We start from the raw sequence: 5,051 nt of genomic DNA, 5'->3' as shown, positions 1-5,051 counted from the left end.
CTACCTCCTTCATTTCTAAGTTTTTTAAAAACATTTTTTTATATTCAGTTATCTGTTATTTCATGTACAGTACTCAGTATATTTCTTATACTCAGTCATATGCAGAATCTCTTCCAGGGTTATACTTGAAAACACTGAAAATTCAAGGAATCATTGTAATCTAACTCTATGTGGTTCTGATTTAGGTGTTCTAAATCAGCCTTAATATCTCTAAAAGTGGTAAATTGGTGTCAAGACTTGAGTTTAAGGTGAGTAATTCAGACACAGATAAGATAAGCTCTGAAACAAATTGAGTTGGACTTCTGTTTAATTTATGAAATACCTAGCTGAGAGTTATCATTCCTGATGCTGGCTGACCATAGAGAGCTCACAGAATGGCTCAAGTGGAACTCAGTAATGTTGCTTCAGTTGCCTCTTCTTTCTCTCTCTCTCTCTTTCTTTATTTCTTTCTTGTTCATTTTTCTTAGTGAGAGAGAGAAAGACAGAGACAGAGAGGGACAGATAGGGACAGAAAGGCAGGATGGGAGAGAAATGAGAAGCATTAATTCTTTGTTGTGGCACCTTCGTTGTTCATTGGTTGCTTTCTCATATGTGCCTTGACCAGGGGACAACAGCAGACCAACTGACCCCTTGCTCAAGCCAGCGACCTTGGGCTCAAGCTAGCAACCTTGGACTCAAGCCAGTGATCTTGGGCTTCAGTCAGCGACCATGGAGTCATGTCTATGATCCCACACTCAAGCCAGCGACCCGGCGCTTAAGCTGGTGAACCCACGTTCAAGCTGGATGAGCCTGCCCTCAAGCCAGCAGCCTTGGGGTTTTAAACCCGGGTCCTCTGCATCCCAGTTTGATGCTCTATCCACTGCACCACTGCCTTGTCAGGCAGATGCCTCTTCTTTCAATTCCTACACACTTCCTTCTTTTCCTTCTGGAAAACATTCACATTATAAATTTGGGCATAGATGGTCCATGGTGATGATGTTGGTGGCCACTTCACAGGCAGCTTGCAACATACAAATTGACCTTTAGAAAAGTGAAATTAGTGCTTGTGGCTATGCATGAACCACCTAGATTTCTTCTTGCTACTAGTGGACATTATTAATATCCAATGTGTCACGGCTGGTTGAATGAAAGGCAGAAATACTGACTTTCTTCAAAGATGAGAATTCTCTGTCTTATTGAACTTTTCATGACAGATTTGAAGTATCTTCTCTAGAATAGTTCTGCTCAGCATTAAATTAAGAAGTCATCTGGTGAATAGCTGATAGCTTTTCCAAAAGAGGTAAAAAGTAATACCACATATATTTCATCAACAAGTCAATCACTAGAGTTGCAGAGGTAATTCTTTATTTCTATTGTAAATTTTTTTGTGCAAGAACAACTTATTATATTTTTCCAGAATGTCTCTTTTCCCATTTTGTTTCTAAATATGTTTTATTCTTATTAGGTTTGTAATATGCATTTGTTGAATAAATCACAGCTTCAGAAAATATAGTGGAGCTTTTCACTAGTGGTATTTTAGAATATTGACATTGTGCTTTCAGTTAAAAAATGTTCAATTTCTCAGCAATTTGTTCCCTTTTCTGAGATCAAAAGGAAAAAAGACTATTTCACAATCAATTTCAATTTCCAGTCTTTTAACACAAATTAACATGTGAATTTTATTTGATAGTTTGTTCCTGTTTTAGATCCTCTTCATTGCAATCTTTCTAAAAGGTGATATCCAAAAATACAAAATTTAATAAAAGATGTGTGACAAATAAATGCCTCTTGATTTCAGTATTTACTTTGTAATGGAATTCTCACTTCACATTTCTTGAGGCAGATTCTACTTTTCTAAACGTTGTGTTCCCAAAATAAACATTAAATGAAGATGGCAAATGCACAGGCTGAGAGTTGGAAAAACCTGAAAAAAAGAGATGAGACAGTTTAGACACTATGTGTGAGCTCATAGAAGCAGGTGTTACTTCAAGGACCAAGTTTCTAATTCAAGCATCTTCTTACTTTATAGATTTGCACTCAGGGATTCTTTAAAAATGCAAGCTTATCACAAATATACTAAAATAAATTGCAAATTTGAATGTTTGAAATGAAAACACAAAACAAAACCTTATGGTCATTTAAGACATATATACAATGTAAAGAAAACTGCATATACTGCATGTGCACACATACACACACACTTAGTCTGTGCTTTAACCAAAAAAATAAAAAGAAATTTTATTTCTGTAATGCATGAGGATAAACCATCTCTTTTCTATCCTCTGGCTAAACATGATATTTTACCCTTATACTGCTGTCTGAGAGTCTTGCCTTGTATATCAAAATTATTGCCCACTTTACTTAAAATATTTAAAAAGAATATTCAAAAGTTTGGCCAGGATCAAGTAAAAGTGAGAATAGGGATTGAGGTATCTGGTAGACAAACCACCCTCTTCCATAAATTTCAGTTTTTCATAATTTTCTAGAGCATTCACTTTAGATGCCCAAATTTTCCACACTTCCTATAAGCAGATGAAAAAAATTATCTGAAGTAAAACATATTTGCAACAGCAGCTAGAACAGTGACTGCTACATGGCAGACACTCGATAAATATTTTTTGAATGAGTATTTGTGGAGCAGATAAGTGAATAAAAATCATATCTGAGTGGAAATGGAAAGTGCTTTTGTTTGGGTGGCCCAGAAGGATGGTCATAGCAGGAATAATACAGCTCTACTTCCCACATTCTCAACACCTGCCACATCTATTTCAAATATATCTGTCTTTTAGATGCAAATTTTCCTGTGTTTTGTGATGGATGTCACTTGTATTTTATGTGGGCATATTAAGTCCTTTTCTACTTGTAGAGAGCTTAGTATTTCAGAATTTGGGAGCTTTAAAAAACTAAGCTGCGCTGCTCAAACTCTCCATTACTTGTGAAGCAACTAAGACCTAAGGTCTCAGTGCTCAGTGCTGGGACCAATACGAGCATGCAGAGCTCCCAAGTAACAGTCTTGGAAAATTGTAATGCTACCTTCGATCAACCTGAAAATACAGAGATCACAATTGGAGGATATATTTAAAGGGGAAAAAAAAAGAACACAAAAATAAGATCTAAAGCTTACCAAGGACATTTAATCACCTTCTAACTTTTATTTAAGATTAGCAGTAAAAAAAATATAAGAATAGTTTTTGATTGGCAGCGGATTTAGTGTAGCAAATTTGGGAGCAAATTAATGCAATACTGATTTTATATCTGTGAATAACCAGCAGAGACGTTATACCACACTGTCACCACAAGATGTTCTACTAATAAGGTTAGTCTTACACAGTCAGCAGTTTAAAACATTAAAACTAGCATTTTCAAATTTGTTCACATACCCTCCTTACATTGGACGCTGGCGTGCCACTTCATACTCCCCTTTTATTATGAATGAAGCCATCAGAACTTAAGAGGAACTCAAAGTTCTAGCCAAGGGTCATATTCTCTCATCCCTCTATAACATTTTTTTAACAATATCAGGCTCACAATAAATGCTCAAAAATAGTTGGAAGAATGAAACAGATTGCAGTGTAAAAGCCATAAAGATGATTGTTGAAAGCCCCGCCCTACAGCAGTCAGAACATTCACATTCTATGAGCCAATTTGGAGTAGACAGGAGTCAGATCTCTAACCAGAAATCTGAGCTCAGGTTACACCAACAAGGGACTTGAACCAGTAGCTTTCTGAGAAAATGAATAATGCCCTCCCTACAATTTGGTAACACGAAAAACCATCAATGAAAGCATACAAACGGGGTAAATATATTCTATACTGACACACCTGCCCGCTTCTTGTTTTCAAGGTGCCGGTAGTCCAACAGTATACAATCTGATTTATCTGATTTTCGTGTTGACTTTTCAAGTACAAATTTATTTAAATGATGATTCTTATCCAAAAAGTTAATATCAGGATGGAAGTATTGTTAAAGCTTTTTACCATTAAATATCAATGAAAAGAAAAAATATAAATGTGATAAAAAGAATTGAAACCACCTCTCACATCCTTCCTTATAAATATGATCTTGAACTGCTGTCAAGAAGAACATTGCTAGTCAGATTGCTTCCAGGAAGAGCCTCCCTGAGTCACATTTGCTCCAGCAAAGCAAAATATTTTACTTAAGAAACTGTTTTCATGAATAGGTAATATAAGCCATGATATGATTTTGACTGGAGTCCATAAATACTCATATGTTACATTTTTACACATCTGCACCTGCATTAAAATTATAATTAATTACTAAAATATTCACTTAGTTACAATTCATTAAAGATAAGATCCTGACTTGTAAAAAAATTATATCACATATAAAAATCGATGGTTACTGCCATTTTTGCCTGCTGCTCAGCATCTTTATGATTACTGTTATCCTGGTTTTAAGAAAAGTTAAAAGTAATAAAAAGATGCTATAAAATTGAGAAAAAGATTGGGTAAAACTATAAAAAAATAGATAATGTAGGGACTTCTAAGAAAATGCCATGCCAAAATTACCATCCACAAACACTGTTCTATGAATCAGAAAGCTAGCTCATTGGAAAGTCTAGGAAGTAAAAAAGAGAAAGAGAAATCACATCAATGATTTACAGATCATAAATCTAAGCTACTATTACGTGCTATAAAAATGTACTGCAAGCTAAAATGATATACCAGCGAGCAAGTATGTAAAAGTAAATCTTTCTATCATTTAAAAGCAAACTTTAAAAATAAACAAGTCAGGTCTCTCATAGATGGAATGAAAATGCCTGTATTAATCCCACCCTCTGAAATGATCACACCACCCAAAATATCTGAAAAACAGTTTTCAAGATTCTATACATCAAACAACAATGAACATTGGTCCCTGAGTGATGGGAAGCAAATGATGTGAGCCCTATAATTCCCTTAATTCACTTTCTTGAGAGAGTTTCCAGGACGCTCTGAAGGGAGGGTTAATGCAAGTGAAGCTTGATGGACTGACTTAAAGTGATGGCGAGCCCAGAGAGACCAGCACCATTCGAGTGTGCAGCAGGACTGGAAAGGAAAGAACTGCACAG

The sequence above is a fragment of the Saccopteryx bilineata genome, chromosome 1 (assembly GCF_036850765.1).
Source record: "Saccopteryx bilineata isolate mSacBil1 chromosome 1, mSacBil1_pri_phased_curated, whole genome shotgun sequence".
Classification (NCBI taxonomy): Eukaryota; Metazoa; Chordata; class Mammalia; order Chiroptera; family Emballonuridae; genus Saccopteryx; species Saccopteryx bilineata.
The sequence above is the reverse complement of the archived record's forward strand: the minus strand, read 5'-3'. Positions refer to the sequence as shown.